Here is a 25,903-nt window from a genome sequence, read left to right as displayed (position 1 = left end):
ATGGTCTCTTGCCCCAAGAGAGAGCCACAGATGTTGGTTTTTGCTCCACTCAGAAGCACCGAAGGCAGAATGTCGGCTCCGATAAGGACATCTATTTGTGCGCTCTCATAGAATTTTGGATCCGCCAGTGGAAAATCGGGAAGATCCCGAAGGAAATTTTGCGGAATTTTGAGGGAGGACATAGACCGTCGTCTCCAACTGCAATGCGGGCCTAGTCGGAGATCGGATGCTGAAACTGCAGAGCTTCTTGGACTGAGCAGCTACTGTTTGGTTTAAGCCCGAGACTTGGGCTTGAACCACCTGGAATGGCAATCTAATTAGATTGAACAGTCGCTCGGTTATGAATGTCGCCTCTGATCCGGAGTCGATCAGGGCGCGTGCCTTAAAGTTAGTGCCAAGATGGGAAATATTGATTACGGCAGTGCCAAGAAGAATAGCTCTTGAGCCCGTGGCGAAATAATTTTGAACACCGGCTTGCTCATTTAAAACGAAATTGGCCTGATTAGCGGAAATTGGCCTTGCAGGATTTGAAGGGCTTGAATTGCTGGAAAAGAGGTTGTTTCGGTGCAACAACGTGTGATGCCGGCCACGGCAAGTAAAACAATTGTGCGTGCTTTTGCACTCACGAAGCTGATGTCCCTTTGCAAAGCAGTTTAAGCATAACTGCTTCCGTTTAATGTAGGCTGACCGGTCGTCAACCGACATTTGGAGAAAACGCGGACATACACGGACAGGATGGTTTTCCTTGTTGCACAAGTCGCAACTTTTCGATTTTGGAGCCACTTTCGTCTCATAGGAATTTAGTTTTCTAGAGGGCCTACTTGAGTTCATCGCTTTGGAGTGCGACTGACTTGGTACGGACGATCTCACATCATCGATGGCCTCTAGGGTTCGATGACGTTCTGTGAGGAAGGTGTTCAGCTCTACCCATGTCGGGATGTCGGCTTTCTTATGTAGCGACTGCTCCCATAAGGAGAGAGTTATCTTCGGGAGCTTGGATGAACACAGATATACCAGCAGGCAGTCCCAGTTCTCAGTGTTGATGCCTGACAGTTCTAAGGCAGTCAAGCAACCTTGAACAGTACTTTGCAGTACCTTCAAGGCCGCCCCAGATTCCTGTGGTATCTACTACACATTAAACAGTATTTTCAATTGACTGTTTACCAACAATCGTTTATTTTCGAAACGCCCTCGTTGGTGAGAGGCGAAATCGAAACGATGGCATGCGCGTTGTTTTGGCATTTAAATGGAATAACTTTTCAACCGGAGTCAGTCGTGGATTATTGATATAAATGGCTGTGAAAAGATCCCGGAAAGTCGGCCAGCGAATACAGTCGCCTGCGAAAGCTTCTGTATCGCATAGAGGCAACCGACAGCCAGAGGAAATGTAGGCCTGGGGCGCAGCGTTCGCGGCTGGGATGGCCTGAGACGTGCCCTGCTAGATTTTATCAACGAGCTGGGCAACACACCTTTCATAGACTGAATAGCAATAACTGTATTTAGCCCTGAGAATAGGCATGTTGCCTGCTGCCGCTTCGCCTGCTGACACAAGGCACTCTGAGCAGATGTCGAATTCCTTTTCAACCTTGTCCCATAGGGTTCGGACTTGGTCGCGACGGACGCTAAGCATCGTGACGGTTGGAGCTGCAGATTCCGGAGTGTTGGTCTGAGCCCCAAATTCGCTGAAACGGTCAGAAACCGAAATGAATTTGGCTAGCGCTAGATCGGAAGCAGCCATATTTTTAGCTGTGCGCTGTACTGTGGCTTTGGATGGAGTAGCACAGTCGTCGGAAATCTGCGTAGGCGTTTTCACCTAAATGTTTTGAATTCTTGGACTGTTGGGGCCTTGTGGTGAAAAAATAGACCTGGGCTTGTCAGCGGACAATTTCTTCTTATCGTCCCCGATGGGCATAATCGAAGAAATACGAAATGGAAGGAAAGCGGTTTTGGAGCCCGGTCACTCTTTTGAAAAAGTAGACAGATTCCCCAGACTGCACTTAATAAATTAAAGCTTGCCGCCGTGAACGGTATAAAGCAGCGGAAAAAGACCGTATGGGATGTAGTGGGTGAGAAAGTGGTGTAAGATTTGCAAAGTGGAAACGCCGACGTTTCGACTAATTGGACAGGTGACTCGGAGTGAACAGCGAATTGTATAAATAACCTGTGATTTATGGTAATTAGGTCCACCTTATTTACAGTTGGAACACTTGGAATGTGGAACACGGTGAAATAAAATGTTTATTAGAACGTAGAAAATTTTATTTTTTTGTTTACAACTGGAAACGGAGAAAATGGAATGGTGGAATTGGAGTCTTTTCTCCGCGTTGTAAGTACTTCTAAAACAAACACAAATTAATATCCAAGCAATACAGGAAAAAATATTTGTCGGGTGAACGACTAATATTTGGCGGTCGTATTATTTATTTATAGATGATTTTTTTGAAAATTTTCAAAAAAAATTTAAAAAAAGAATTAAATAAATATTGAAAAAGTTATTTGTTAAAAAAAGAGAAAAAACCGCTTTTAATTTATTGCTCGGAAATTAATTTGGAAATTTACGGAAAAAATTGATGGAAAACAAAACGCCTTTTCCGCGTCGGCACTTGGAATAAATTTTATTTGTGGCTTGGATTTGCCGACGGGAAACAATTTACATTGTGGTATATGTTTGAAAGGAATGCAGATAGCATGCGCAATGTATGTCGGTAATATATGTGGATATAATATATGTTGATGTAATATATGTTATATATATGGATGTAGTATATGTAGATGTAATATATGCAATGTATATGGATGTAGTATATGTTGATGTAATATATATAGAATTGGCGGGTAAATGTTTAATTAATATTTTATTTGGAATGGCCAGAGTGTATGTGTTGTTTGTTTCGTTGTTGTATTCTTCGATAGCAAAGCAAATTGTATTAAGTGGACTGCGGAGTTAAAGCAAAAATGTGTTGCGAAAAGAATTTGGCTTGCGTTGGACACAGTGAAACGAGAACAGACTTTTTGCCACTTTTGGCAGAGCTTTGGACTTAGAAATTTTTACTGAATTTGGCACAAATTATTTTCACTTTTTCACATTTGGAATTTTGCACTTTTCGGACTGGATGAATATTTAAATATATTCGGAAATTTGGACTTAGAAATTTTCACGAATGAGGGTGAAAGGAGAACGGTGGGTAATATGGCGGCGCCAGTGAGAATGAATAAGTACTTTTCTTTAATTGCCTTTTGTCGGAGAAATCCGTTAAATTTGACAATAAATCTTACAGAAAATGGAACGAAATTGGATTTTCGAACCTTTTGCTGCAGACCGGCAATTAAACGGAATGGAAATTTCGTACTTATCTTATAATTTGTTCGCTGGTGGACAAACTTGAAAATCCAGGTGATCTGACCAAAAATTGTGGGTTGTAGGGGGTTGCTGTCTTGGAATTTTCCAAATATGCTGAAAAGAAACACTCGAAGAAAAGTGAACACTAGACTTTTCGTAATTGCGCGGGCGCGACCGGGCGTGTGTTTATTCAGCGAAATTAGTTTTGACACTGGTGCTTATTCTAATTAGTTAGGCTCTCCCAAGCGCAGCGGAGACTCCTTGGAGACTCTGGGGTGAACAGCGGGAGAGCGTTAGAGGGAGCGGAGAGCGTTAGAGGGAGCGGAGAGCGTAAGAGGGAGCGGAGAGCGGGTGACAGTCCAAGCCCCGTAACTTGGACAATAATCGTTGTATGCTATAAGCTTAGGCGCTATTTTAAAAAATGTTTTGTTGAGTGGTAATTGTATAATTCTGACAATTTTATAATTTGGCTTTTCGAATATAGGTATCATAATTTCCAATATTATTTTATTTTGTGTAGTATATGTATTTAGTTTAATTAATTTGTATATCTCTTGTTTTGATATTTCATTTCTTATGATCTCTTCAATTTTTGTGATCTCTTTTGGATCTTCTATTAGCTTAGGTATTATTTTTATTTTATATACTCTCTGATAGATCATTTAAATGATTTACAAGCCTATCTATATTATATATTATTCTTTTAATGTATTGTAATTTATTAATTTGGTCCTTTTCTTTAGTTCTTAAAAAATTTTATTTTGAGATGTTTCTAAAAATCGACTTATCATAGCTTGATCTTAGTTAATACTTTTTGCTATATCTTGGAATCTTATTTGTATCTCATTATTAAATGCTTCTTGATCTAGTAACGTATTTGTTTTCTTTCTTTCTTTTTTTTTAATGTGTCTATTTTTATACCCGTTACTCGTAGAGTAAAAGGGTATACTAGATTCGTTGAAAAGTATGTAACAGGCAGAAGGAAGCGTTTCCGACCATATAAAGTATATATATTCTTGATCAGGATCAACAGCCGAGTCGATCTGGCCATGTCCGTCTGTCCGTCCGTCTGTCCGTCCGTCTGTCTGTCCATCCGTATGAACGCTGAGATCTCAGGAACTACAAAAGCTAGAATGTTGAGATTCGGCATACAGACTCCATAGACATAGACGCAGCGCAAGTTTGTCGATTCATGTTGCCACGCCCACTCTAGCGCCCACTCTAACGCCCACAAACCGCCCAAAACTGCTAAGCCCACACTTTTGAAAAATGTTTTGATATTTTTTCATTTTTGTATTAGTCTTGTTAATTTCGTGCATAAAGTTCTTGTATTATTTTAAAAGTATCATCTGTTGTAAAAATTGCATAAATCTTTTTTGGTTTAAGTGTTGCTTTTAATATGCGTTCTACATTCTCTTTTGTAAATGTTGCTTCCCTAATGTATTTTCTTAGTTTATTTTTGAAAGGTATTATTATTTACTGTCCGTTGTCTGTCCTCCCTGCAATACCATTTGTAAATTAAAATTATTTATCGGTTTTTCTGTTATTGGTATCTGTATGTTAGTTATTGTATTCGTTGCGATGTCCTTAGTTTGTGTGTACCTCATGATCAATTCTATTAAGCGTATCCGCTATAACGTTCTGTAAGCCTTTTTTATATATTATGTCGAAATCGTATTCCATTAATTGTATTTTCCATCTTAATATTTTTAAACTTGGCTCCTTAAAATTCATTAACCACGTTAACGGCTTATAATCTGTGACAATTGAGAATTTGTTCCCATAAAGATACGGTCGAAAATATTTAACCGCCCGCCCATATGATGGCTAACATTTCTTTTTCTATTGTTGAATAATTTGTCATTGTCATTGTTTAGAGAGCCCTGGGATAATACTGCTCCAAAAGCAAAATTACTAGCGTCGGTTGTTAAAATAAAAGGCTTGTCGAATTCCGTATATTTTAAAATTGGGTCGTTAGTCAGTAATGTTTTACATACTTCAAATGCTTCTAGAAATTCTGCATTGAATTGTATTGGTTTTTTCCCTTTTAATTGTTTAATTATTGGCATCGTTATTCGGGCGAAGTCTCGAATAAACTTTCTGTAATATCCTAGTACTCCTAAAAATGATTTTATCGTCTTTCTGGGCATGGAAAATCTTTTATAATCAGAATTTTATTCGGGTTAGGTTTTACTCCCTCCTGTGTGACTACGTGTCCTAAAAACTCCACTTCTTTCCTTAAAACTCTGACTTATTCAGTTGTACCTTAAAATTTGCTTCTCTAAGTCTTTGGAACACGGTTTTCAAATTTGATATATGCTATTGCAGGGATTGTGAAAATATAATGATATCATTAAAATACACTAAACATATTTTACCAACCAGGTCTTTTAGTACGCTGTCCATTACTCTTTGAAAAGTCGCTGGTGCGTTTTTCAGACCGAACGGCACTCTAACATACTCAAAATGACCGCCTTCTACTGTGAAAGCTGTTTTTGGTAAGTCTCCAGGACTCATTTCTACCTGATGATATCCACTAGGCAAATCAAGGTTAAAAAAATACTTGGTTTTTCATAGCTGGTCTAATATATCATAATTATTTGGTATTGGGTATTTATCCGAAACTGTCTTCTCGTTAAGTTTCCTAAAGTCTGTAACGTGACTTGAGTGACTTGATCTAATTACATCTTGTTTTAGTAGTTCGTCTACTTGTTTCTTAATTTCCTGTCTTTAATAAAAATCGGATTTTTGTCTGTTAACGGAATATTATGTTTTAGTAAACTAGTAAATGTTAATGGTTCATTTTCTTTATAAAATATGTCCGAAAATTCTCTGCATAATTTTGATATCGCCTTCTTTTCATCTAGATTTAAATGTTTGAATCTAAACTTTTGTGATTCTTCGGGAGTATTCTGTTTATGTATCAGAAGTAATTGTATGTAATTCGATAACTTCTTCTTTTTTATAGGGTATTGATTCTATTGCTTGTTCAACATACACTAGTCGATCAGTATCTGTGTAATTCGACACCTCCAAATTACTGATGCCGTTTTCGTGTGAAATTTAAATAATAGTAAGTTTATAATCCCTGTCCTGTTAAATTCTTGCGGCATCTTCCATGCAGTTCTTTCTGTTTGTCTAAGGCCGTTTTTTTGTAATTGGTGTACTTAGAACAGGCTGAACAAGTAATGGATCAAAAAAAGAATTAGTGGAGCCTGTATCCAACAAAAATTTTAATGGGGTGTGGTCATTTGTATGTAATAGTATGAAAGGTAAACCCGTCCCATGTGTTTGACCATTTATAACCCCCGTTGCTTTGGGGAGGCTCTTGTCTGAAAATTTGTCGTTGTTTGGTTTCCTGCCTCGCTTTGTTCCGTTTCTATATTATTCAAACTAGCTGGGGGAACGTTGCTGCTCTTAAAGGGGTTATTCCTCTGTTCAAAGTTTTTGCCACTATTATTATAGTATTTCTGTCCGCTACTGAATCTATTGTTAGTCTGTCTCTGATTTTGATTATTGTACGGATTCGTACGACTACCTTGATTGCTTCGCTCTGCATAACTTCTATCTCTCTTTCCTTGGTAATAGAAAGTTTGTTCTACCTGACAAAATTCTTAGGCCTGTTCTATTGTTGTTGGGTTTTTCAGTCTTATAATCGTTCTAAGGGGTTCTCTTAGAGCGACCATAAATGAGTTCAGAGCAACCTCGTTATAAAGTTGTTTCTCTGCTTCCATTACAGTGGTCGGGTGATTTCCTCCTTGTACCGATGTTATGAGCTGGCCTCTAATTTTGGTAATTGTTGAGAAAAACTGACCTAGTGGCAGATTATCTGGGAGTGATTGAATTTCTCTAAGGAATCGCTTCTGATTTCTTGCTGCCATACAATTATTTGAGTCCCTCCTTAATATCATCCCACACTAGTGAGGTACCAGCTAGGGTCAAACTCTCATCTGCTTTTCCTTTAACTTTATTTCTTATAGCCCGAAGAAGTAATAATCCATAGGGAGTTTGATCAGTGCCCCTAATAAGCATTATTATTTCCTCGACATTAGTGATGAATTTATCCAACTGACTTGGCTGGCCATCAAACGTTGGCAATTCCTTAATGAATGATAATATATCATTAGGGCTCAATGTCGTTGATATAGTGCTTACTCCACTCACCGTTGGTGAGATCGAATGAGAAACGTTGCCAGAATCCATATTAATTTCTACCTGTTCAACAATCTGACTACTTGCTCTAGTAGTTGGGTCTGCGGATCCCTGTTTAGTTTTTTCTACAATTTTCTTTGACATCTAGACACAAGCTACTTCCAAGTCGAGTCCTAGTACACTCTTTTCTTCCAAATATTGTGTTCTTAGAATATCTATATAAAATATATGTGCGTTACAATTTGTGTGCAATATTTTGTGTTGTTTTTAACAATGTTATATGTATAATAATAATTTTTTTGTTTATAGTGTATATGTTAGTGAGTGTTTGTGGTGTTCTCTCTGTAATATAGGATACTTTAGCATATGTTTGTTTTTAGATATATGTATCTTTTACTGTGCAGAAGTTTTTTGTAAATTAAAAGAAACTTTATTAATTTTGAATTAATGTGTATAGCTCTGTAAGTCAGTGATCGTGCCACATTAATTTTGAAAGCATGTATGTATGTATACTTCTATTGCAATCGAATCAGCATTCATTGTATTCTAATATCAGCGATAGATATTGCTACTTTTAAATACATAATACGTACTTGCCAATAGTTTATATATTTATTCTTGCCGTGCTATGTGACAATAACAGTAGTCTCAGCGTTTGATACCCTGTAAGCGCAATTTGTTTACGTTATAATTTTGCAGCCGGCCAACTGTCCAATGCTTTGACATAGTCATATTTTTGCTGATGTAGCTTCTAAGCGGATGTGTCTGCAGTTGCGACATTCGCTTATTAACTACAATGTTTCCCGGTTCAATAACATTGTTAGTGAACTTGGAACGATCGAGGGGGTTTCGGTGGGGAGTGTAGGCATGGTACCGATGGGTCGGTAACTCGTGCGAAATGTGGATGCAGCGTATCAGCCATCAGCTGAGTGTCAACTTGAAGTAGTTCGGCTGGTATGTTGCCCTCGCCGGCTGCCCTGTTGCGCTTTAGATTTTTTATTGCATTCAGAATCTCTCTTACAGGGTGTAGAGGGTATCCTGGTATTCCCACCAGGTGGCGCAATGCTTTTATAGTCTGAGCCACGTTTGGTGATGTGGTGTGGCTAATTCCCATGAAGTGTTGGCGCCACCTCCTGATCATCATTGGATAAGAGGTTGCCTTCTAGGTCTCTGACTGGCTGGTTCCGTCTACGGTGGGTTCCGGCAATCCGTGCAATCTGCTGGTATAACGAGCGCATGTTGTTCTCGCCGACTGCTCGTTCTGCGCCTGTCGCAAGTCTAATCAGTAGCATTCGTTTGTCCTTTCTGGCTGGTCTTTTCACAGCTCTGCACAGTTTGCGATATTCATCACGATTCTGTGTGAGCTGGTCCGTCTTCAGATTGTTCCTCCTTCTAATCAGGTCCCAGGTCCCTTCAGATATCCAGTCTGCTCTTCCGCGTTGTTGCAGCCCAATTATTTTCTCAGCTGCGGTCCTTAGCTGTCTGCAGGTGTGCTCCCATGGGTGGTCTTCTAGGGGGATCATCTGTTCCCGCAATGTGGACATCAATCTCGTCCTCAGAGTGGATTCGCAAAGGAGTTTGAGGTTCAATGGGGGCGCTCGTCGGTGTTGGCTGGTATCAGTGTTTCTTGAGTAGTTGTGGTTCAATTTTTTTTCAAGTTCTCCAATAACCAACTTATGAACACTGTCTATAGATGCTCCCCTTTTGTTCCGTACGTCCAGTAGTGAGTGTTTCCATTTCCTCCTAATGCAAATGTGGTCGATCTGGTTGCGCGTGTTACCACTAGGAGATGTCCAGGAGTAATTGTGGACATCTTTGTGTGGGAATATTGTGCCGCCGATGACCAGTTGGAATAGCTGGCAGAGTTCCACTAATCTCTCTTCGTTGTCATTGCGAGTCCCAGTTCCTTGTTGGCCCATGACAGATCTTAGTCCGGTGTTGTTGGGGCCTTCTTTCGAATAAAAATCGCCCACGAGGATGTTAATGTCACCTTGCCGTGTCTTGCTGAGGGTTGCTGTAAAGGCAGTGTAGAAGTCGTCCTTGGTGTCATCTTTGGCGTCTTCCGTCGGGGCATAGCATTGTATGATGTTTATATGTCTAGCTCTACATCTGAATCTGGCTTTCATGAGTCTTTGAGAAATGGATTCCGAGGAATGCATTGTCTTTTTTATGCGCTTGGACACGTAAATTCCCACCCCGTATCTGCTGCCATCATTGTTGCTACTGTGTAGGGCTAGATTGCTATTTGATGTTGTTGTTTCCCCACTGCCAGACCACCTTATCTCACTGATTCCAGCTATTGCAATATGGAGTCTCTCCATCTCCGCCGCGAACTGTGCACCTAACGTCATCGGGGAGTGGCGTCTACGGTGATGTTGCTAGTCGTAGAAAAGCGAACAGTCTGGTAACGCCCGGCAGGCCCTGCTGGATGGAAGAATACTTTCTAAAAGCTAGAGAAGTATCTTTTTGTGTCATACTATACTATATGTGTCATACAATGTGTTGTGATAAATAGTAGATTTTATACTCGAAAATTATTGTTTTTAAGGAAGTTTTCTTAATTTTTATCCAATTTCGACAATTTTTTTTTTATTTTGTTTATTAACAAATAATTCATCTTATTATTCAGGTATTTATATTTTCAATTTCATATTTATTACCACTACTGACAATGATATGAGCCATTTCCTTTTTATCCTTTATTACCTGCACCGATAAATCTCGACAACAATATTTTATATCACATATTACATTAAAAAGGGGAATCAGGTAGCTAAAATGTATACACTCTTTGTTTAAAATAATCATTTTATTTTATTTCATATAACATTTTTAAAGAATAATTAATCATTATACATTTATTTAAAATCATTACAAAGTCAGGGAGTGAAAAACAAGCCGACAATACAGGGAAAAATGTATGCCCGCCATACAATTTCGTACTGCGCAACGACTGCGCTTGTAACAGAACTTGCGCTAAGCTGCGCGTTTTTTACGCTGAGTTGAAAGTATCTTTTGCCTTTGAAATTCGGGGTGGGACGTCGGGGGGCCCGATCTCTTTTGGATATGATAAAGAACATATTCAAGAACAACACCGCATACGCCAATAAGTCGGTGTAAGATCGCTTTCTTTTTTCCATCAAAGTTGAAAAAGATGTGAAAATTAGTACTTCGGTAAAACAGGTATGCCTGCACGTGCAAAGAATATTATAAATTTATTCTACCTTGATTATACCGAGATTTGATGACCCTTTTCATAGAGACCAGCTTTGGAACAAAGGATCGTACGGAAAGAGGACAGAGAGACGAAACCCAATCTGGAAAAGAAGAAGAAGAAGAAAAGGAAGAAGTGGATATATTATATTTCATACAAGTTCATACAAGTTAAAATAAGAAACAAAGCGCTAACTAATAATAACTGCAAAACTAGAGGATCAAGACAAATACGAAGACGAAGGCAAAAAGAGCCCTATTATTATTGACACTGGAGAGGATTTCGTTGTAATAAATAATGATTAGTCTCACCGTAAGTTGAAAACTGACATTGACATAGAAAAGAAAGCAATGGGAACCAAAATGAAAATTGGAAAATTAGAAAGGTCTCCATGTCTTCAAAATTTTTTTATGAATTTCTATAGTATAACTTTCGCCACAATTTCGATGGGTTAATTGGCTGTAATATACGGCTGCAGCTCCTAAATGTAATTCTTCATTTATTGCCAACATTGGAGACACTAATTAGTCTATGCAGATCAGCTGCGAGAGAATCTAAACTCTCCTGTCTCACACGCTCTTTCTCTCGTACCAAAGACATAAGAATAACAAGATGCGTACCGTTATACAATTTTTTGACAGGGTTTTTTTATGCTGGCTCTAAAGCTGGCTCAAGGCTCTCTCGCATTTTTGTTCAAAACACAGAGAGCAGCTCTCTTGTACGCATACAGTGACAGCCGACCACTGTATGTGTGCCTGGGTATGCTCATGCCTTGTATATTTGACAAAATATACCCTTCTTTTTACAAGATTTCGAATCTATATTATTTTTAATAAATTGCCAGCTCGTAAGTTTTGCCTTAACACAACAATTATTGGAATACAGCATAGAAATAATAATAGTCGAAACTATGTACATAAATGTAATAAATGACTTTATATTAGAATAATTTTTATTACAGAATTCATCTTGCGACGTGTGAAATATATAAAAAGACTATGATTCTTGGATTATGTCCGCCATTTCGTGCCTTAAAAAATAAATTTTGCAATAAACAGATTTCGTATTTTTATTAATTTTTTTTTAAATCTAATTCTCTTATTCCGAAAATGGATGTTTTTAATCGCATTAGTTATAATAATTTACTTCTATATGTTTTAATAATTTATTATATTAATTAATTAAAATTACAAGAATGTAAATGACCGATTTTCAGTACCGATTATTACATATATTACATTTTATTAATGATGAACATAAATATATAAAAGTGTATGCAGCAAAACCAATGTGTGGCCGTTACGCATCTTGTTATTTTAATGTCTTTGCTCGTACCTACACCTTTGGCTTGGCATTCTGCTGCGCGCTTTGCAATCAATTTAATACTCGCTTTCGCAACTTATGCATGAGCGCATCGCTACCAAAACTTCGCAAAACAAAATAAACCAAAATCGTTTGAATTCGCTACAAAATAAAACCGTCTTTTTATTTTCGCAAAAATAGCTAATAAAAAAGCTTGTGATCTTAGTATTTTGATTACCCCGACGTGCATTATACATTAAAAAAATCATACAAAGCTGTTTAAAGCTTTAGCTTTTATTAATTAGATTCGTGTCTGCAATATTCAGACAAAATTAATAGCAGTGAACATTAAAATTTACTTCGTTGGTTACGCAAGTTTTCATATTCAAAAAGAGTAATATTTGAGCGCTTACAAACGCTTTATTATAACGGAATAACCGAATTTGTTTTTGTTGTTGTTGCCATGACTGCGGAAAATTCTGGAAACATTACTACTGATGCGAACAGCGCGATATTTTTGACGTGCAAGTCGACGCACAGTGGCGTTTTAGATACTTTAGGGTTACAAAAATATATTTCGAAATTTTTTGTAATGAAAGGTAATTTTTTTTTAATTTCCTTCTTGTTCCTCTCGGGAACTTAGGGCTTCTACGAGAGCCTTCCATCTAACTCTGTTTTGTGCTGTCTGTTTAGCATTTTCCCATGTGATGTTTATTTGGGCAACTTCTTGTTGCTCTTGGCCTGCTGCTTCCTTGGGGGTTCCAGTCCAGTGCCATCCTTACTATGCTACTAGGGTTTCTCCTGAGAGCGTGCCCTATCCACATCCATTTCTTCTTCCTTATTTGGGTGTATATCGGGGGCTCGCTCGTAACGCGCAGCTCTGTTTTGGCTATTCTGTTTGGCCAGAATATCCCCAATATGATTCGACAAATTTTTTTTATTTTGTAAATTTTTTATCTATTTTTACCTTTTTTTTTACAAATAATTCATCTTATTATGCAGGTATTTATATTTTCTATTTCATGTAGTAACAATAGTATGAACCAATTCCTTTTTATCCTTTATTACCTGCACCGATAAATCTCGACAACAATATTTTATACCACATATTACATTATATTACATATTACCACATCAGGTAGCTAAAGGATCAGGTAGCTAAAATTTATGCAAATTAAATTTATTGTTGTATAATTATTTAAAAAAAAAATATTTTTTTATTTAATATAATTTTATTGAAGTGAAACTTTTAAACTGAATTCTCAATTACAAGACGCTTTTCTTATTTACAACCTTTCTTTACATCGTCCCGAATCAGACTGACCGCTTAAGAATGATTCTTTTCCTCCAAACCTCGACCAGGAGCTGTTCTTAAAACTTCTTTAACTTTGATTTGTGTTTAGATTAAAAGCTTGGTGATGAAATTGCTTCACCGCATTGTGAAATTCAAATTTGTTGACCAATTGAGATTGCAGATTGAAGAGCAATAAGTTCTTGGTCACCAAGAGGAGGCTTTGTTTACGTTACGTTATTTTGTTTATCTAAGTGGGCAAGCTGTGGACTGGCAACGGCTTGGTTCTCATGACTTGGTGGGAAGATTTGGATTTGTTTATATAAACAGTGGCAGGCCGGCGAAGTGCGACTTTTAAGAACAAAGGAAGGTGAATCGTTCAGATTGGATTTCGAAAAATTATTTATAATTTGGGCAAGGGCCCCTGAATCATGGGTTTGATAACTCTCCCTCTTCTAAAATGGAGCGTCCCGATTTATTTCGAGTTTCATTTAGGTGATCCCTTAATTCTGTTAAAAATTCTTCTTGATTAAAAGATTTTTCTATATCTGGCCGATGTTTTTTGGTTACAAATATAATGTGAATATATTTAATAATAATCAAAAAAATTAAATATATAATTATTAAAATTAATAATATAAAGGAAAGTGATATCTTGGTATTATTAACTTTAATGAATGGATTTAAAATTTTAATATTATATAAAGAGAGTTCAGAATTATTTGACAAAATGTAGTTATAATTTTCAACATCTTGTAAAAATAATTTTGTATACAGAAATTTGTTTGAAAAGTTACATTTTAAAGGTAATTGGATATGATATAAGTCTTCGACTGTACAGTGTACTCCGACGTTGGGATGTTAGGAGGAAGATATTCCTTTAATAATGTAATTCAGTTTTCCGGTGTGTCGTATTCTATTATGTGTCTGATTTTGGCAAAGACTGAAAGTGATTCGTGTACTGTCTAAAGATGTGTTTAGACATGATAAGTAGACAAACTATAAATATGTTCTATTTATGGGCTGCAATAAACATGGCACGGGACAACATAAGTGGCAACTACAGATAAGTACGATTGCAGTGGTCTATTGTCGAAGTGTCAAGAGATATGATCACGCGGGAGGTGATTAGCGCGGTCATAGGCCAAAAACATAGATTTAAGATAAATCTCATCTGCATTGACCAACGCAGACTGCAGCGTCTTACAAGCGCTGCAATATATAATTAGATGATAAGAACCTATGTAAGAATGAATAAAAGGCGATGCCCTCGCAGTAGCGAGTCAGTTAGATTCAAACACCCGAATTGAACTCATTAAGTGTACGCATTAGTTTATAGTGTGAATATTATGGTCCTTCGAGAAATTCTGTTGTTTTCCCCCACCAGTGGTAAGAAAAACAGAAGAAGAAACCAGCACTTCAAATTAAAAAGAGCAAGGTTATTCGAGTGATTCTGTTGTTTCCCCCACCAGTGGTAAGAAACACAGAATAAAAGACCACGCCTTAAAGTACTAGGACTATAAGGTGAAACATTGTGTTCTTGCTTTTCCTTGGCTGATCAATCAGCTGTGGCACAGCTAGGTCAACTGGGCGACCAATCAAAAAATCCTCCAACGGATCACGCCAAAGAATACAAGCAGAAAGCACAAGTCACAGTGATTGTTTTCCCAAGATGTTGTCGGAAAGATCTGTGAAATTGATGCAAGACCAAGGAGTGCTGCAGAACAAAATACTGCAAGCCATCAAGGACAAGGCATCTATACCAGCAATAGAAGCATTGGTAGACCAATTTACTACTAACAACAATGCGCTGGTAAAATTGGGAGTTGGCGATCATCAATATTTTAATGATAAAATATTTATTAAAACTATGGATGCTGTCAAGGCCTACAAGGAGTCGCAATTAAAGGTATAAACACTTGAAGAGATAAATATACCAAGTGGATCAAAATTATCTGATTCCGCATCAGCTCGGAGCTCCAGTCCAGTTGATAATCTGGTTCAACTGGTGGACAGAAGAGCGGACAGGGTGAGGCAACATATAAGCCTAATATACGAAACCCTGGATAGTTCAAGTGAGATTGAACTAGTCAAGCAGCTGGCAATGATGAAAAGTCATTGGTCCAACGTGACGGACACACTGAAACTGCTTGAAAACAAGTATGACAGAACTGCCTTTGATCAAGATGAGGCAGACATTCTGCAATCTAATGTAGCTGACTAGAAATGGTACTTCAGAGGAAGTTGGAACAGTTCAAAAGTTCCAACTACGACGTGCCAGAACTCCCGAAAGTGGACCTTCCAACGTTCAATGGAAATGCGAAGGAATGGCCAACATTTTACGAGCTGTTCTCTAAACTAATAGACAGCAGGGAGGATCTCAGCAACACAGGGAAGCTGGGATATTTAAGAGCCTGCTTAAAAGGAGAAGCTCAAATGGTGGTTAGCCATTTGATAACAGGATCAGCGGCTAGCTATGCAGCAGCGTGGGAGCTTATCTGCAAACGCTATGAGAATAGCAGAAAAATATTCTCCCAACACTTCAACAAATTAATGGAACTGGATGAGAAAAAAAAACATCAAGCAATCATCATGCCTGGAAGCTTAACTACGAAGCTACGAGTAGTTTTTGACGCATCCGCAAAGACGACAAATGGACTAAGCCTAAATGAGGTTATTATAGCTGTTCCTAAGATTCAAAAGGATATATTCGACATTCTAATTAAATGGCGCAAGTGGCACTTTATTCCCCCGGGAAGCCCCCACATGGGAGTTTTATGGGAAGCATATGAAGAATTGCATCGCTGCTATAAATCGAAGCAGTGCTAAACTCGCGCCCAAACTGAGGAAATATTAACGCCGGGTCATTTTCTGGTGGGAAGACCTCTAATTGGAGCTCCTGAACATTTTGACGAAAATAAGCTCTTTGGATAGATGGAAGCTTATTCAACGCATCAGAGGTGATTTTTGGAAGAAATGGAAAGAGGAGTATCTGGTGTCATTGCAACAGCGAACCAAATGGCGCCAAGTAAAGCCAAATCTTAAGGAGGGACAGTTAGTTCTTATAAAACATGAGAACACTCACCCTGCAAGATGGCCAATGGGAAGAATCATTAGTACGACTAAAGGACAAGATGATAAAGTCCGGGTAGTCACGATTAAAACAAGCGATGGGGAAGTAAAAAGATCGCTAAACAAGATCTGTCAACTTCCTGTTAACGAAGCAAAACCAGCTGGAGCTGCAACGCCATCTATAACGGAGTCAATTCAGCTAGGCAAGGACAAGAAGCTTAGGCAGCGAGTTCCAAAAGGCAAAAGGAATGGCACTGGAAGCATAGCTACTGTGCTTTGCTGTTTATTGATGTTGCAAGCTACAAGTGCGACAAAAAATTCGGAAGAAATTCACAAAGAACTTGGGAAAATTTACGACATCGACGCAAAAGCTGCAGTTATGGTAAACAAAATTGGTAAAATTGAAGTCGCTACATCCAGTTGGCAATTATTGTTTTATTATGACATGCAAGGCTATTTTGATGTCATAGAACAATCAGAGGACTTCCTGGAAAAATCCCGCCTGGTTTGCAAAAAAATGGGAGACTTCAAGGACTACTGCGATTTCTTCGGCACGACAATACGGACAAAAATTGACTACATAAAAGAAAAAGACAAAGTACTACGGCACCGTACCAACCGAAAGAAAAGGTTTATACTGTTCTTTGATATCGGAAATGCAAATAGAATACAGGAAAATATGCCAACGATCATAAAAAACGAAAAACATCTAATGGAATATGTTGACAATCAGACCTCGGTCATCAATGCCACGGAAGAATTAGTAAGAGCAACTACGATAGAAGCAAACCGGAATTTGGGAAAACTGACCCAACAAGTCAATATTATTGCAAAAACGATGAAGGAGCACTTTATGGTATATAAGGAGTCAATTAAATTCCTTATGTTATCAAATCAAGTGCGAAACTGGATTGAAGAGGAAGAAAGCCTACAAGCAACAGCGATCTCAATGGTAACGGACATTAGTGAAGGAAGAATTCATCCTACACTAATTGCGCTTAACAAAATGCTGGAGGAGCTCGAAAAAGTTAAGCAAAAATTAGGACGAAAACAAATGCTACCGGGTGGAAATTCAGTTATACAATTACCACTGATCTATAAACTGATGAAGGCACAAGCTATGTTGAAGGATAATGTCCTATTCATTGAAGCAAAATTGCTGATATACAACAATCAGGAAACGGATCTCTTTAAAGTAATCCAAATACCACTGTGGACAAACGGAACAAAGCTTTTTCCGAAATTGAATTCTAAATATTTTGCGTTCAATACAGACATAAACGCATATCACCTAATGTCTGAAATGGAAATTAACCAATGCAGACAAGAGGATTCGACAACATGGCTTTGCGAAAATAATTGGGCATGGAAAAACGCGGATGATAACTCTTGCGAATTATCTCCATTGAAACCAAGCAAGGAACACTCATGCGAAATGATGGAATTCCAAGGCAATTCGTTCATCAAAGAGATAAGTGGATCCAACCGTTGGCTATTTAGACTGTTTCGGAATACAACAGCTAATATAAGATGCAACGAACAGCATCAAGTTATAAGACTGCCCAATCAAGGCATTATACATTATACATACATCTGTCAACAACACTAATGAACTACAAAGTCTTCAAATGCGCATCCAGACTCTGATAAATAACAAAGTACACATTGATGACTTGATTTTCCACACGGCAAGCGGACAATCGGCTCTAGCGTTGACAACGATTATCATAATTATAATGGTCATTTATATCCGGAGGCAACGCATAAATGAGAGACAACTACTGGCCGAACTCATTAAGTGTACGCATTAGTTTATAGTGTGAACATGTACCGTAAAACTCCCAGTAGTTAGCAACAGTTGTTGTTTAAACTGGTTCAGTGGCTTGCGTGTTTCTTGAATTGTATTTTCGTAACTACTTTCAGCAGAATGCTGAGTATTTATATCTGAGCTTGATTCATCTGATTGATCATTATTACTCTCGGTAATATTATTCAACTTTATTCTTGAGAAAGCATCGGCTACCACATTTGTTGTTCCTGGTTTGTAGACTGAAAAGGAGTGGGCGGATTTGGTGTCCAAGATAGTTTGGCTTCTGACGTCGTTGTTGTTGCTGTTGCGGCTGCTGCTGATAATTTCCTCCAGAAATGAAAAAGTCACGGGATCGACTTCAGATTCGCACTTTATTACAGCACTTGTAAATTAAGACTAACTTAAAACTAACATTTTGAGTACCGCGGGACCGCGGAGTGGTGAATAGAGCGAGAGGAGAGAGGAAGAGCGCGAGGAGAGAAGGAGAGCGCGAGGAGAGAAGGAGAGCGCGAGCAGCGGTGCTTGCGAGCCGTGGAGGAGCTTTACACTGCTTACACTGCCGCTCAGTTGTTTGCGCCCTTCTGGCGTGAACATTCTCCCCCCCCTTGCGTAGGCAAAGGTATCCCTGGCCGGCTAGACAGCAGGATCGGCCTCTTCATTCCGTGCACGCTCCAGAAACGGTCCATCCGAACACCGTGTTCTGCGCGACGGGCAACCCATCCTCAATCTTTAGGAACCCTGGTTGGATCAGATTGGCATATACATCTGATCCCAACACGAGGGAGATGGTGGCCGGCCGGTGGAAGCGCTCGTCCGCGAGACGAACACCGTCAAATTTGGCCCTTGCGGCGTCGCTCAGAGCTCGGATGGGTGTCCGGATCCTTAGACTGGGTTCGATCTTCAGGACGACGTTGAGTCGGACCGGAGTGTCACCGAGCAGACCTCGTCGTCTCCCAGCCGTGTGATGGGCAGCCGGAACGCAGCCGCCAACGACCGGTCGATGCTGCTCACCGGCATGCATGGGTCGATCATGGCGCCGGTCTCGAAAGTCTTCGAGCCCGTGTCCAGCACGACGACGGCTGTAGGCAGGATGGGGACAGCCTTCTGCTGCCCCGTTGCCACCGACGGAGACGCGACGGAGACGCGACGGAGACCTTCGGACGCGGGCGATTGTTGGCGACTGGGGCTGGTGGCGGAGTGCCGGAAATCCGGACCGGACGAGGTGCAGCGGGATGGCGCTCTCTGCGCGCCGGAGCTGGTAGCGCTGCCGGGGTCGGAGCGGGGAGGACCTCGTGCATGTGGAGTAGGGTGTGGTGGTCTCCTCCACACTTCTTGCATCCGTCTTGGCTGCGGCAGTCTCCTCCTGAGTGCTGATGGGCGAGGCAGTTAGAGCAGTACTTATTAATAAGTACTGCCCGAAGGCGCTTTTCAGCGCTCAGTTTGTGGAACCTCTTGCACTTCCGAAGAGGATGGATTCCAGAGCAGACTCGGCAGCGGTAGGATTTAATACCTCGAGTACGTCTGCTCTCCAACGACTGGGTGGCACGAGGACGAGGAGCCATTATTTTTAGGAAGTGAGTAGTAAGTCTGCCAATAAAAGAAATAAAAAGCTTAGTATGAGCCGACTACTATCTGGGCCCCGGACTGGGGGAAGTGCCCTAATCCCTAGGAACGGAGGACTCTTTGTCCTCCATCGGTAGAAGAATAACCTTGTGGACAGGGCGTTTTATGGTGCCGCGAGACGTACGGATCTCAACGACTCGAATGCGGTCGTCGGCTCCTGGAAAGGCAGAAACGATTCTGCCGAGCCGCCATTCGTTCGGTGGTAGATTGTCCTCCTTGACAACTACCATATCGTCGGCTTGGAGGTTATTGGTCGGAAATTGCCATTTGTTACCTTTATGGAGTTCTTTAAGATACTCCTCTTTCCACCGTGCACTAAACTGCTGATGTTGTGCCTTGAGGTGTTGCCATCGATTTATTATCGACTTGGCTTCGCCCTTTATCTCGGGTTCCGCCGTGGAAAGCAACGGCCCTCCAATAAGGAAATGGCCTGGTGTGAGGGCCAGCAAATCTGAGGGATCTTCGGACATAGGGGAGAGGGGTCTAGAGTTGAGGCAAGCCTCAATCTTAGCGAGAAGCGTCGCCAGCTCCTCAAATGTGTATTTGCGGGCTGACGTCGATTTAAGGAACAGGGTTTTGAAGCTTTTCACCCCTGCTTCCCACAAACCCCCCATATGTGGAGCCCCTGGTGGGATGAACCGCCATACGAGTCCCTGATGGCTATATGCATCAGTCACGAACTCTTTGGTAGCTTGGAGAAAGTCCCTGGAAATCAAAGTTGCCGCCCCCACAAAGGTCTTACCATTATCCGAATGGACCCGCTGAGGACAACAGCGCCTTGCTACGAAACGAGCAAAGTCCGCTAGAAATTTCTCGGTTGTTAGATCGGAAGTGGGTTCCAAATGGATAGCCTTCGTGGAAAAGCACACAAACACACAAACATATCCCTTCGTTATGAGACACGCTCTCCCTGTATAATTATACCCGTTACTCGTAGAGTAAAAGGGTATACTAGATTCGTTGAAAAGTATGTAACAGGCAAAAGGAAGCGTTTCCGACCATATAAAGTATATATATTCTTGATCAGGATCAGTAGCCGAGTCGATCTGGCCATGTCCGTCTGTCCGTCCGTCTGTCCGTCCGTCTGTCCGTCTGTCCGTCCGTATGAACGTCGAGATCTCAGAAACTATAAAAGCTAGAAAGTTGAGATTCAGGATGCAGATTCCAGAGACATAGACGCAGCGCAAGTTTGTCGATTCAGGTTGCCACGCCCACTCTAACGCCCACAAACCGCCCAAAACTGCCACGCCCACATTTTTGAAAAATGTTTTAATATTTTTTTATTTTTGTATTGGTCTTGTAAATTTCTATCGATTTGCAAAAAAACTTTTTGCCACGCCCACTCTAACGCCCACAAACCGCCTAAAGCTGCCACGCCCACACTTTTGAAAAATGTTTTGATATTTTTTCATTTTTGTATTAGTCTTGTAAATTTCTATCTATTTGCCAAAAAACTTTTGGCCACGCCCACTCTAACGCCCACAAACCGCCAAAAACTGTCCTTCGCACTTACACTAGCTGAGTAACGGGTATCAGATAGTCGGGGAACTCGACTATAGCGTTCTCTCTTGTTTTTTATTTCGAAAGGGCCGGCATAGTCGACCCCCGTGTAGGTGAACGCCCTCGAGAAGGAGACTCTATTTGTTGGGAAATCGCCCATCAGCTGTGTTTGGAGTCTCTTCTTGTAAATCGTGCAAATCGTACACGGATTGACCACAGCCTTCACCAGATTCTTGATTTTAGGAATCCAATACTTCGATCGGATCAGGCGTACGATCAATTGACTACCGCCATGAAGAGTAATCTGGTGGGTAAATTGGACGATGAGGCGCGACAGTCTACAGTCATAGGGGAGAATAATCGGATGACGTTCATCATATTGCAGGGTTTTGGAGCCATTGAGACGGCCGCACGCCCTTAAAAGGCCGTGTTGGTCAATGAACGGGAACAAATTCACCAAAGGACTTGACACTGGAAGAGGCCTTTTCTCGGTCAAATGCTGAAGCTCTTGGCCATATGCTCTGCGCTGCGCAATGGAGGTCAGAGTTCGTTCTGCCTCCCGGATCTCTTCACTTGTAGGGCGTGAATTGGGCAAGAACGAACCTTTGCGGCAGCGTTTAAGGAAGCGTCGAACATAGACCAGAACTCGCAGGGCCTTGTCCAATTTGGAGAAACGTTCGAGAAAGTCGATGGACGGGGCCTTGACAAAATGCACTTTGACCGCGCGCTGTTCTAGCTCTGTCACTGGAAGAGTGTCGCTTTGTGCTGGCCATAGCTCTCGTGGCCCTTGCAGCCACTCTGGTCCGTGCCACCACAGATGGTTTTCTGCCAATTCATGTAGGGATACGCCTCGACTGGCTAGATCGGCGGAGTTTTGTTCTGAGCGAACGTGTGCCCAACACAACTCTGTTGGCCACAAATGTGGTCCAGTTGCACGCAGGCTTTCGTAGCCAGGCTAAGACGATTGTGGAATCTGTCCAGCAGCGGATATCTGAATTGGCGGAGGGCATGTGCGGAAGGATTGCTGTCACCATTTCGGTTAACAGCACGGCACCACAGAGCTCTAGCCGAGGAAGGGAGACGGTTTTTACCGGGGCCACTCGTGTTTTGGCTGTAAGCAGGCGAGTCAGGATCTTTTGCTCGACGCGGATGTATATAGCCGTTCCATAGGCTCTCTGAGACGCGTCACAGAAACCGTGGTGCTCTATGATTACCTCAGGCTGGTACCAGATCCATCTCGGAACGCGGATCTGGTTGAGGTCGGAATACTCGTCTAAAAACGATTGCCACCGCTGACTCATTTCAGTGGGAAGCTTATCGTCCCAGCCTAAGTTCTGCAACCAAATCTCCTGCATGAACATTTTTGAACGGATTATGAACGGCGCGAGCCACCCGGCAGGATCGAACAACCTAGCGATTTGGGACAAAACTTCTCGCTTTGTATAGGAGGGTTCCACAACTATTTCGGGGGGAACGAAATAGAATTCGTCGGACTTTGCCCTCCAACGAATACCGAGCGTCTTGGCCGTGCTTTCGGCATCGATGTCGAGGAACTCGCTATGAAGGAGGTGTTCGGCCGGGACGTCTTTAAGGACGCTTTTGTTGTTCGAGGTCCACTTTCTTAGCGGAAACCCGGAGGCACTTAGGGCTGCTTGCAACTCTCGAATCGAACTTTGGGCTTCGTTTACGGAATTCATGTGCTGCTGGATGATGCGGCTGGCATTTGGAAATGGCACTTGGATATCCTCTGCCAGCTGTTGCAAGACTCGAATGGCGAGGAAGGGGGCGCAGTTGACCCCGAAGGTAACTGTTTTTAGTTCAAAGTCTCGGATGTCTCCTTCCTTGTTTCGGAACAGAATTCTTTGAAACGGGGTATGTTTTGGATCGACCCAGATCTGACGATACATTTTCGTAATGTCTGCACTGAAGACGTATTGAAAATAACGCCATTTCAGGACCTGGATCGTTAGATCGTATTGTAAGACGGGACCAGCATGAAGGATATCATTTAAGCTGGTCCCATTTGCCGACGGACTTGAAGCGTTGAATACAACGCGAAGCTTTGTAGTGGTGCTTTCGGGCTTAACTACCGCGTGTTGAGGAAGATGATACGAGGGAGAATTGTGAGTCGGCGGAACTTCTTTCATATGACCCAGATCCAGGTACTCCTGGATCACGCTGTCGTATTGCTCTTTTAAGGGAAAGTCTCTTTTTAAACGATTTTCGTTTCTAAGAATCTGAGCTAACGCAATGGACCTTGAATATCCTAAGTTGGAACCGGTATTCTCGGGGTCCCGGAACGGGAGCGTCACCACGTACCTCCCGCTTGCGTCTTTTTTTGTTGTTTGGAGGAAGTTCCTTTCACAATAGGAGTCCGACTCTTTTACCATCTTTACTGGTAGATCCTCCACCTCCCAGAACTTGCTGAGAAGCGTGTCGAGCGAATCAGGGTCGCCTATTTGGTGCACCTGGGTCGTGAAGGATGCGACCCGTTTCGGCTTACCCTTGGAAATCGGCCCCGTTAGCACCCACCCGAAAATAGTTTCTTGGCCCAGGAGCGAGCCGCAAATATTTTGTCGGGTGCAATCCATCATTATGGATGGTAGAATGTCAGCCCCGATCAGTACATCAATTTGAGAGCTCTCAAAAAAGGTAGGATCTGCCCAGCGGAGTGCGGGCAGGTCCTTCAAAGAATTCCGAGGGATCGGATAGGAGGGCAGTTTGCCTGAGAGCTCCGGAAGGACGTACGCTTCAGTGTCTAACTGTAGACTTGGCTTAGTAGGAGAACGAATCCCGAAGTGACACAGCTTCGAGGATTTCGCGGAGACCGAATGATTTAACCCGGAGACTTGGGTCTGGGTGTTGCGGAATGGCAACTTGATGAGGTTGAACAGGCGTTCTGAAATGAACGTCGCCTCGGATCCCGAGTCGATTAAGGCTCGGGCTCGGTAGTTCGTCCCCAAATGGCACACGTCAATGATCGCTGTGCTCAGTAGGACGGCTGAAGTGCCGGACGCGAAAAAAGTTTGCACCGCTGAGGTGCTTGCCGATGCATTTCTGCTGGAGGGTCTCGGAGGTTTCTGTGTAGGGGGCGAGGTTGAGGAACTCGCATTTTCGGAATTTAGGGGGCTGCGATGCAGCAGCGTATGGTGCCTGCCCTTACATGTAAAGCAGCTGTGTGTGCTTGTGCAGTCGCGTAGCTGGTGACCTCTGGCAAAATAATTCAGACATAGCTGCTTCTTTTTTATATAGCCGGAGCGCGAGTCAACAGACATTTGAAGAAAACGCGGGCACAATCTGACCGGATGGTTCTCCTTAGAACATAAGTCACACCCTTTCTGTTTGGTGCTGACCTTTGTCTCGAAGGATTGAAGCCTTTTTGGAACTGCCTGAGTCGGTTTCATATCTTCGATGGCTTCCAATGTCCGATACCTTTCGCTCAGGAAGGCATTCATTTCTTCCCAAGCTGGGATCTCGGATTTGGCAGTTAGCGATTGTTCCCATAAGAACAGGGTCTGCTTGGGCAGTTTGCTCGCGCAAAGGAAAACTAAGAGACAATCTCAGTTTTCTGTGGATACCTGGGAATGCGCTAGTGCTGTTAAACACCCCTGAATCGTGGATTGTAGCTCTTTCAGAGCATGACCAGATTCTTGCGAAATTAAACTCAAGTTAAAAAGGAGCTTGAGCTGGCTGTTGACTAAAAGTCGCTTGTTTTGGAACCGATCTCGAAGCGTCTCCCACGCTGAAGCAAAACCATCATTCGTGAGAGGAGATTTCGCCACGATGGCTTTTGCTTCGCCACTTGTTTTCGTTAGGAGATGGAACAGCTTCTCGACCGGAGTCAGCCGGGGGTTGTTTACGTAAATTGCCGTGAATAGGTCCCGGAAAGTGGGCCATCGGAGGTAGTCGCCATCGAAGACTTCCGTGTCGCATGGAGGTAAGCGGCAGCCGGACAAAATTAGCGGCTGAGAGGGTGCTTGCGCGACTTGAGGCGTTGCTCTGTCGATTGTTTCGCCAAGTTGTGCTGCACATGACTCGTATACTGAGTAGCAGTAGTCATATTTGGCCTGGAGAATAGACACTGTGTCGAGGGATCCTTCTTGGGCCATTAGGTCAGAGCATGTTTCGTACTCTCTTTCCACTTTGTCCCATAAGGCTCGCACCTGTTGCAGACGGACTTGTAACGTGTGTAGGGACGGAGAGGCTTGATCAGGAGTGTTGATCTTCGCTTCGAAAAGGCTTACGCGATCGCTGACGGCGATGAATTTATGCAACGCTGCGGTTGCGGGCGTTGGCTGCTCAGAGGATGCCATTTTCTTTGTGGTAGAGCGTGTGACGCGGAGGAAATCAGTCCCGACAGCGGAGGGACTCTCGGATTTTCTCGATAGAGAAGACTCACTAGACGCTCGCGTCACTGGTCGGGAAATGACAATCCTAGGAGTTGTCTTCGAACTGGTCGATGGCAAAACCATTGCTTTCGGAGTGGGAGTCGCGGTTTTGACCCTGGGACTAACGGACTTGGGTGCTGGCTTACCGCGAGTGGATAGCGGAGATTGCGGGTTGAACTTTTGTTCTTTTCCAGGTGCGGGTGTCTTTTTC

General features: G+C 41.9%; 1 long non-coding RNA gene across 2 annotated transcripts; it reads left to right on the top strand.

Moving 5' to 3' along the window:
- Nucleotides 1-4,679: 4,679 nt before the first annotated feature.
- On the top strand, nt 4,680-12,600 carry LOC120320666. Of its 2 annotated transcripts, XR_005560184.2 has the most exons (4): nt 4,680-5,838; nt 6,309-6,413; nt 10,753-11,018; nt 11,668-12,600. It is a non-coding gene; the product is annotated as an uncharacterized LOC120320666 (long non-coding RNA). The 2 variants fall into 2 exon arrangements; XR_005560185.1 differs by lacking the exon at nt 6,309-6,413.
- The last annotated feature ends 13,303 nt before the right edge of the window (nt 12,601-25,903 follow it).

This window comes from Drosophila yakuba, chromosome 2L, assembly GCF_016746365.2.
Source record: "Drosophila yakuba strain Tai18E2 chromosome 2L, Prin_Dyak_Tai18E2_2.1, whole genome shotgun sequence".
Lineage (NCBI taxonomy): Eukaryota > Metazoa > Arthropoda > Insecta > Diptera > Drosophilidae > Drosophila > Drosophila yakuba.
The sequence above is the reverse complement of the archived record's forward strand: the minus strand, read 5'-3'. Positions and strand labels throughout refer to the sequence as shown.